The sequence below is a fragment of the Acanthisitta chloris genome, unplaced genomic scaffold (genome assembly GCF_000695815.1).
Source record: "Acanthisitta chloris isolate BGI_N310 unplaced genomic scaffold, ASM69581v1 scaffold936, whole genome shotgun sequence".
Lineage (NCBI taxonomy): Eukaryota > Metazoa > Chordata > Aves > Passeriformes > Acanthisittidae > Acanthisitta > Acanthisitta chloris.
In genome coordinates, this window is record NW_008678489.1 from 34,504 (window position 1) to 44,836 (window position 10,333).

Genomic DNA, 10,333 nt, shown 5'->3' on the forward strand with positions numbered 1-10,333 from the left:
TACTCCAGGGCCACTGCTAACCTTTCACAGCCTCAGAATGTGCCACTCAGCCAAATACCTGGGTAGCAGAGATACTAAAACGAGTTTGTTGGTATAAAACAAGATAATTTTGTCTGCTAACAATTTAGTGAACAACTTCACCTATTTGATGCTTGTGGAAGCCTAGTGCACTCTTTAGTAAGAAGGAATCCAACTCAGAATATGTAATTTAAACACAGAGATTTAAAAAAATCTCATATTCATTTTGGAAATTGTTGAAAAGTTAGAAACTTCTGTTTTTCCTCAGTTAGAGGTTTGCTCCTGCAGTCCTTACTTGCATTAATAGATCCAATATCACCAGAACCTGATTTGCAGATGAGCAGCCAACTATGCAAACACTCGATAAAACACAAAAATCTCACAGTTATATGACTTTTTCAAAAAGTTTAATGATTAGTTATTGAAATTAATGTTTTTCTAAGAGAGAAAAATGAAGACTTTTTAAAATTACTGATTTATAAAATAATTGTGTAAGTTAAGCACTTGAAAAAAATTTAAAAAGAACAAATATCTTCCTTGGAAATAATCCTCTCAGCAAAACCTGCAAAATAATGATGATGTTGATCTGGATGAACTAGTGGCCAAAGGTTGAAAGAGAAATCAAAGGATTGAATAAATGAGAGTAGATGAAAAGAAAAAGATAGAAAGTGTGAGGTGCTACAAATAGTGGTTACACTGGAGATGGACTGATAAAATCTTGTCCCATTTCACTCATTAAAACTGCTAATGGGCTAATGGACATTTTCACTTTCTCCTTAGGAAAGGCAGAGCTGGCAAAGCAGCCAAAAAATACAGCCACTTTGTCAGCAATGAAAACATCCAAATACTGGGGAATACTGTTGTGGACTTTGATCAAAGCCTTACTGTGGCAGACTCTATCAGTTATTCCCCCATACTTTTTATTCCTAGGAAAATCACTGAGCAGACAGAAATAGCCTCAGTTTGCCACAAACGTGGCTGTAGTTCTTGGAGAGAGGAACCTCTCCTCTGACTGCTGTGGTTTTACTCATAGAGAGGGAAATTGGGAGAGCCTCATCTGATCAAGACAGTTAACTATGAGGTCACTTTTTGGAAGAGTGCAAGTTACGTTGTCCAATGATTTCCCGATAAAAAACTTTTGTAACTCCTTTTAGTTCAGTTGTGATGAAAAATCTATCTCCCTCCACAACTTAAACTTAGGGGATATATAAATAGACCTTGTTAAGTATGAAGGAAAAGACTCTGAGGGAGGAAGAGAGTTGAACACTGAGTTTGCCACTGCATTCAGCATGAAAATGCCCAGGTGGAAGAAAAAGATTATCTTTTGCCATTTTGGCAACACTTAAAACACCATTCCACTAGGAGTCATCATTATACAGTGCATCTCTTGTTGAGCACATGTTATCAGAGACAAGACATCCTTAAACCTCTGGAATGGCTTATTGCCCTGCTTAGTTGTCATGTTACCTTATTTTCTGGCAGAACAGAAGGGTCTGTTAACAAGCATGAATTTATAGAGTAAATATAATGAACCGAATCAGGGAGAAGTTATATGATTTGTCTAAGGTTAGAAAAAGAGATTGTAGCAAAGATGAGAACTCAGTCTTGATCTCCTGGTGCCCAAACAGCAGCATCCTCTTCGCCATACTAGTCCTGCCCCAGCCTCCTTGGAGCTGCAAGAAGTGAGAATTCAATGCTCACACCATTTACAGTATCAGAACCCTTGTACCATACTACAGCAACCACCAGAGAGTAGGTTGCGTGGCAGACGTGGATTGCACGATTTTAGTAAGACAGGTGGCAACAGCCATCTTCTTTTCACTATATTCTATTCTCCATGCAGACCTTGTGGGGAATGATGCTACCTCTGTCCTTTTCAAAATCTTTACAGAAGAATATTCAGCTCTGTGTTTTGTTTTCCTCCTATATAACCATGGCTGCATCATCTCAATATGCTGATAGAAGAACTTGAATAAGTAACAGCTGATTTATCCTAAATCCAAACAGAACAGAACAGTTGCTGTTAGCAAGAGGAAAATACTTCCAAGAAAAAGCTATGCCAGTAGTCCATCACCTAACAGAAGCATCTCTTCAGGTTTGTCAAAGTAGTGCAGATTCTTTGACATCTACTCTGCACACAGCCAAATCTGGATGGTATGTATTAGTTTAAAAATAAAGTTACATTGCTCTAATGCTCTGCACTGAATGTTATACTGAAGGAAGAAAGAATGCCTCTGTTTCAGTATTTGCAGAGCATGGTAGCCTGCTTCCTGTGCAAGACATGAAAATACTGTCTCTCTGCTGACTTTCAACACACTTCTGTTTCCAAATGAAACTCTGGGCATGATTTATCAGTTGCCTATGCCACAGTTACCTTAGTGACCTCTCTTTCCATGACTCACCTAGATAACTGCAATCCCTTTGGCCAGCATCATTTACAGAGGCAAGGTCTAGGTACACAAGCACTGGAGAGAAAACATTCATGGCCAAGGGAACACGAGGAGTAAAGGAAATGCTACATGGCTTTAGACTAATATTTGCCAGAAATATTTGGGAATATTGCTACCTTCCTAATAAATTTTTCCAAGCAGGCAAAGATAAAACCTGCAGCCCTGACTGGACTCTACTGAGCCAGAAAGATGCACGGTTTTGACTGAAGTCTACCACGTGCCACTGCTTGCAGATCTGTTCAGTGTGTAAATACTGGGGTAGTAGCTGCTATGGGAGATCATAAACAAGAATAAAAGCCTAATCTTTGCTCTTTTTTAATATGACAGATGTATAGGTACCATTTTACCATGCTTTAAAATTATTTGATATCAGACTGGATGGTATTCTACAGCTCTGCACATTCAGAGAATCTGCAGATGGTCTCTCCATTTGTCTGTTCCTTTTCTCAATGGTTTATTCTATGGGGATTTTAAAGGTTACCCTGTATTCATCTGTGTGTATTGAAAGCTAGAATATTTTGCCAAACTACATTCCCTTCTGGAACATGAAAACTCTATCAGCACAATTAACTGCTTCCAATAAAAATATCCTGTGGGTTGAGGAGGGGTGTGGAAGACAAGCACAGTTCTCTATTTTGTCTTTCTGGTTTAGTGTTTAGTATACCATTAATGTTCCTGAGCTGCCCATCTCTGGTATTTCACTGTATGTAATGTGCAGTCTTTGACACAAATATATTTCATACTTTGGCTTATATTATGAGGGCTTTACATTGGCTTTATTGGACCACAGTTTTGTTCTTCCTATTCTGGACCAAACTATAGCTACAAGCCAACATGTGAACTAGAAGAAAGGAGAGTGTCCACAAAGGCACTGCTCCTTGTAAACATTTCTATAGGAGAAGGAATTGATTTAAAATATTCAGCTCTAACTTCAATTTCACTGTTACATGCAACAAAAGAAAAACACCATAAGATGTCTTAACCATACGAAACTAGGGGTACTCCAGTCTTGGCTAACTTACAGCACACACATACCACGTAAATCAAGACTTAGCTATGTGTTTTGATATTCTAGGTTGTCATGGTCAAATTGGCTATATTCAAACAGTGCTGTTGAACTTGGTCAGAATCCTACAAACTCCTGTGCCTTTGCAGCAGACATTTCTTACACCTCTTTTACTAGTCTGTGTGATCACCTCATTTGCCTAAAAGCATGACTGCAGATGCTAACAAGATAGCTGGAGTGGACAGTTAAATGTTAAGCACAAAGCTCCCAACGTAATCTCTTTAGGAGTATCAGTAGGGCTGCCCCAAGCTGGCTGCCAAAGCCTAGTGGCAGGCAAAGGAGATGGATAAGCAGCTAATTTGCCTAAGCCTCACTCAGGGACTGTTCTGCTCAGCAGCACAGAGACTACATTAAGTCACTGACAGCAGCAGTACAGAGGAAACAGCAGGAGCAACTCCTGTGTGCTCTAAGCAATGCGTAGAAGAATAGGAGTGGAGTGGAGGTGACATGAAGGAGGGCTCTACTCCTTTCTTCCCTTTGTGCTCCAGCAAACTAGGCTCAGATTAAAACCCCTTACTTTTCAACAAATGGAGGCATAAATTACCACTGCCCCAGAGCAAGGAGGTCAGATTCTAGTTTATTCTTTGTGGCATGTGTTCCTTAGGGCAGATGATATGGTCATGAGCTGGCCTCACATGAAATGTATAAGCCACTTTTAAGACCACACCAGGACTGAAACATACACTTGTTATTTGCTCTCAAATTGAATTCAGTTGCACTCCTACCTCAGAGAAATTCTCAGAAATATTTTGGTAAACAGGTTTTGATATACAGCCTGGAGTAACCTTTAATTAATTTGTATTTGTGCTCTCAGAGAAGCATAAAACATAAGCATGCTCAGCCTTTAAATCATTACTATTTATGAGACAAATTTGACTTGATGTCCTTGCCTTTTTTTCCCAGCGGTATATAACCCAAAATTCCTTCTGATAAGGAAAAGGACTTCCTGTCTTTCAGCATAGGTGGTGAACCCACAGCTCACCAGGACACCCACATAACATGAAACTGTGCTATCTACACCTCCCTGCCTTTTCCACATGGCTCAGTTTACGGAGCCCTCAGAACACAAGAACCATTCCAAGAGACCAAAAAAGGCAGCGATGTCCTTATCTAACTGAGTGCAGGGAAATGGAAACTGTTGTGCTACTGGATGTGAGGGTCATGCTGAGCCAAAGTGAGGCGATAGGGCTTGCTGTGCATTAAGAGCTTGCAGAGCCCTGGCAGCTCTGAAGCAGAGATGTTGCTCCAGCAGAAAGACTCTGAAAACTGAGAACAGTATAACCACAGCCTCTGAAAAGTTGGTTTGTGGGGTTTTTTTTCTTTTTCTGAACAGAGACAGCACTGAAGCAATGTCTCTGAAGTAGTTTCCTTTATCTAGTCTCAAAATTGGTTTGTTTTCTTTCTAAATCCAGTTATCATATTACTTTATAATACTATTATTAGCTATTGTGATATTTGTCTGCCAGATAAAGAACAGACAGAAAGAAACAATTTAATTCCATTCCACAAGCTGTTTAGCCAGAGAAGGTATTTAATATGCTGCAAAAGCCAGTTGAACACTGTCCATGCCGACAGCACTGGCAAAGCTTTCGTTTGAAATCCATCAGCAGGAGAAGAGCGAAACCATAAAAGGTCATAACTGAACTCTGCATTATCGCTGACAGGGCTCAGGGTCATGGCAGACCTCCTTGCTTTGCTTGGAAAACTATGCCCTGCAGCTCTTTTTCCAAGGGAGAGGAGTGCTACAAGTGGAGATATTATTACCTCTTAACACCCTGTAACAGCCATTAACACCCTTCTGGATGTACCATAGGTTTAGGATAAAATTAAACTAGAAAATGCCTGCATTCTCCTGCAAAATGACACGAGAAACTGAAATGAACAGAACTTTGCTCCTAATGAAACAGTCTCCCCAGCAGAGCCCAGGACCCCATGGTTAAGTTTTGTTAGCCCAAAGTCTGAAATTCACACCTCCCCTGTAACGTACCCTGCAGACTGCTCTAGCTTCCTCAAAGTGAGATCCCTCACCACACAGCCCCTCCTGACAACTCTGGCATTAAACAAAGTTATTCAAAACCTGCCCTTTGGAGACCTGCGGACAAAGTAGCTCACAAATAGTGAGGACCCAGAGCATCACTTTGTGCTGCTGTTTTCACTTTGCCAGTTGGGGTAACTGAGGCATAAAAGAGTAAAATGACCTTGCCCAAGGACACACAGGAGAACGGAGCTGGGAACCAAACCAGAGCTCACCACTCCCACGCAAATACCCTCAGCACAAGAACATCTCCTTCTGCCACAGGCCTAATGGAACAAACAAATATATAATGCATTCTCAGGAGCCTTTTTATAAACCATCTGCTCCTGTGCCTGAATCAACAAGCTGTTTGGATTACTCATGTGCTACACGTTAGGTATCTGGTTTGGTAACTGAATTAGAGCTCCCATACCTGTCCTGTAAATTTTAGGAGTTTCCCCAGTAGAAGTATTAGAAGATTAGTCTCTGCTGGAGTGAGTTTGGGTCCCAGGAACCCCAAGTTTGTGTGCAGGAGTTGTGATGAATCATTTTTTAGTGACTAAGACATTCCTAGCATTTAACAGCAGGTAAACCCCAGGAATTTTGCTGTGAGAAATAAGGCATTATATTTCCTTTTCTTTGTCAGAAAAAAAAAGGTGAAGGTAAGTATTAGGAAAAAGTAACTATGCAGGGAGTTCTACTGAAATTTCTCCTAACAGAAATGACATTGAAACTGGATAGCCCTTCAAGGAATAGACCTGGATTAGTGTACCAACACTGATGCATAGAGCAGCATAAGCTGCTTTTCCTCTACATTGTTCTCTTGCTGTGAAAATTTAGTTTCAATACAGCTGCAGTTTTGCCACCAAGCAGTAGTGGGGAGGCTGACAGTGGAGGTTATTACACTGTTGAACTACAACAGCAGCAACATAAGACAGCTCTTCCTTAACCATCAGTCTAGTCGCCCTTTAACCATAAAACCAGTGACAAAAATCCTCCAGCAGTCCAGAGGAATTTAAAAGGTTAAAGGTTAGAGACTGAGTCCACCCACATATTCTTAGGAAATTCACTGCATTCTTGACCCTGACTGTAAACAGGGAATCACATAGATACTGCAGGATATAATCTGATGCTCCTCAAAAGAAGCAGCTTCAGAAGCATTCATGTTAGCACTTCTGAGCTGCAGTATTCTCTGTCTAAGTGCCCATGGGTGTTCCACTTCACTATCTGCTTCACAGATGGCTGCATTTACTTTTCCAGAGAGGGAACACACAGTTACTGACCACTGCTGGATCCACGCAGGCTGAGCCACTAGCACTGAGGCAGATTTCTCAGGCACTCACACAAAATGCTGATAGGGCCACTGTGAGCTCTTGGTTATGCTACCACATTTCCTTGTAAGAGATTTTCAGGGTAAAGAACAAATACTAATACAGCACGTGTATATGTCACTTGTTGAGCCAGAACCAAACCCTCCACAGAACCAATTAGTAATCCTACCCTGATAATCAATGACTATTGGAGTTAGCAATGATCAGACCTTGTTCTCAGCCAAACTTGTATTTTCTCTTTTTTGTTTGGAAACTCTGCTCATATAGATTCTGTTAAAGGAATAGAAGTAACAGGTTCCTCACAGAAAGTAACTTCTCCATCCCATGTCAAATACAGAGTGGAGCAGAGGAGCTCCATTCATGTCATACTTCTTGCATACCTGTGTGTAACATGCTTATATATGTGTACCCAAGTACTTGGTTTATCACTTTGCAACAGGGCATAAAGATGCCAAACACAGTATATGCACTGATGCTTAGAGTAATAAAACCACCATAACTATTAACTTTAGGACTCTCAGGGTCTAATGACACTCCTTTCATTCTTTTGCATATGTCTACCATATTGCTTATTAATCACCATGATACTATATATATATATATGTGTAAATAATATATATACACATATACACACAATAGCACACCAGAAACAATACAAGACTAAAGGATTTATAAAAGACAGACAAGTCTGATCAAAATCAGCTCCTGGGTAGGTAGCACATGTGTTTCTACTTCTATATTAAAAAAAGTAAAAGATATCACTAATATCCCACACTGATCAACAGAAACGTCCTGTATACTACTCATGGAAGCATGAAGCAATTTGCCTAAAAGCAGGAAGGAAGCTTATGGCATAGCTGCAGAACAGACTACTTGTGCAGTGCCAGATATCCTTGTTGAATACTGTATTATTCTTTTGACTCTTTGTCATAATATCCAGCTTTAGCCAGTATGAAAACCAAGTTCTTTTTTCAAAGGTGGTTACAGACTGGGCTCTGTCACATAGCTAAAATGTTCAGAACCATAAAATTGACAAATATAGCCATATACATCCAATAAATGGCATGAAAGGAATTAATATTCCTTGCTATCACTGTAGAATGATGGCTCTACCTTGCCTACATCAGTCCTATCTTACACTTAAAACCATCACTGGCTTGTTTAATAGCTTTGGCTACACAAGTCCATTTCAATCTGACACAACGTCTGCTGTAAATCATTAGCTCAGTCTCCCATCAGGCCATTTCGATTTTGGAGCAGAAACATGTTGCAAAATCTCCCTAGAGAGATCATTCAGCTAGGGAAATTGCTTATTTAAGAGAGCTAATCATGACAATAGAGAAGAGCTCAGCATGGACATTTGTTGACCAGTCAAGCCTTAAAAAGAAGATGTTTCTTAGCTTGGATGTCTCACTTCTACTGCAGGTCTCCCAGTATTACTAGGGCTTATACACACAAAGTTACACAATGAATTAGTGTGAAACTCAAGGCTCAGCCCTTGTGGCTCATCACCATGCCATCAGCCAGAAAGTCTCCTCTAACTTATCTGCCTATCTGTGCATCTGGTGTGTGGCCCTATCAGCATCGATAGTCATTAAAATTGCATAGAAAAAAAATCCTTAGAATAAAGTTGGGTTTCTTTCAGGAGCACCTTTTCCCATTGCCCAAACTGCATCAAATCATACTATTCAAATCCTTTTTGTCAGAACCTCAGTACACGTCAGTTAAGACTGTAGTTGAAGCCTGAGTCTGACAGTGAGAGTGGTTAAATTTAAGACTCTAGGAGACAGATTCGAAGGATTGCAGGGTGTTTTTGTTTGCCTAAAAGTCATTACTAAAAATAATTGCTAAAATTTGTACCCAGATAGAGTTTACAATCTAGGACACAGGGTTTAATTCATAGCAGGATCACTTCTGATTTGAATCCTGCCAAATAAGCTCGATCCTTTGTCCTCTGATTGCAGGTGAAGTCAATAATGTTGGGTTTTTTTGTGAAGAAAGGTCTTTGACAACCTCAAGTATAAAACCAAGATCCAAGATGGTCTTAAATATCCTCAGGAAGGTCTTTAGACCTTCTGCTCAGAGCAGGATCAGCTATAAGGTCAGACCAGATTGTGCAGATGCTTATCCAGTCTGAACTTGAATACCTTCAGGGATGGAGACTGCACAACTTTCCGGGGCAACCTGCTCCCCAGCATGTGTTACAGTCCTAATTTAATTTGAGGAATGTTCATTGGAGTTTTTCACATGAGCAGCTTGCCCATCAGCATGAAGACTCTGCAACCTACATGTAAGAGGCAATAATGAAAGAAGTACTTCTTTATTTCAATATTTATTTCATTTTATATTTTAACAAATGTCTTTGATTTTCTAAAATTCAGAACAGCCAAGCCTGTTAGCCCTTTGAGAAACACAGCTCTGGGTCAGCTCAGACTCACTCCTCCAGAAAGCAGATGTTCCGTATTTGTAGTTTCCCTCAATACATTCAAGGCTCTGTTGTAGACTGCAGTCAGGCAGCAGCATTTTGAGCACACAGCATACACATAGATGTGTCTTTTATCACTAAACTTACAGCGAAGCAGCTCACATGGAGTTTAGAGCCTTATTATAAATAGCTGAGGCAAACAGAGCTGATCTAAAGTACCAGGACTTTCTCCACAAATGCTTGTTATGATTGTGGAGTCAGGGCAGGGAGGGCAAGTTTCTTCCCAGTACTTTGGATGGAGCAGAGGGAATGGACAGGTAGGAATTTAGGACTAAGAATGAGCTTTGGTAGACTCAGAAATCTCAGGTTTTGCATATTCAGAGAAGCATAGCTTCCCTATTTTGACTGGCAAGCTTTGGAGAAAAATGCCTTCCAACTTTCATTCCAACTGAACATTTAACACCTTTAAAGGTGCAAATGTAGGGAAGGATTTTATCTCAGTAGTGAGGTTCTAACCCACTTCTAGAAGTAAGACAGTTTTGCAATCTTTTCCCACGTTTTTGAGTACCCAGATGGAAGAATCTGGCCTTAAAAATGCATGTGTAACAAACTAGGAGTCTTGAGGCTTTGTCATGCCTTCGGCAGTGCTGACATCAGCGAGATGTCTCACTGAAGCATTTGGCAATTTTACAAGAGGAAATTTATTCTTTTTAGTTGGAAACAGATAGTTTTTCATCAGCCAAAACACATGGCAAACTCCTGCACATTGTAAGGATTCTTCACCCAACTTTCCCAAAAGCATCTATGGGAATCCCACTGTTCTCTGGCACATTTCTTAGGGAAGAGCAAAGCAGGAGGCTGAGATGTAGCTTTATAAGGTTATAGAATTCAAAGACTTTCAAACCAATTAACTCCAAAGGATATAAACCAGTGACTTATATAATAATGAGTCAAGGCTCACACAGTGACAAGATAATAGGAATTGGCGGCCTAGTTCAGCTGAAAAAAATCCCTCTTGCCCAGTAACCT

At 40.2% G+C, this 10,333-nt stretch overlaps 1 protein-coding gene across 2 annotated transcripts in view; it reads right to left on the minus strand.

Annotated features, from left to right (window-relative positions):
* LOC103804271 (myosin light chain kinase, smooth muscle) overlaps nt 1-10,333 on the minus strand; it is a 74,489-nt gene that overhangs the window by 29,905 nt on the left and 34,251 nt on the right. The gene's annotated exons all lie outside the window — the stretch shown is intronic.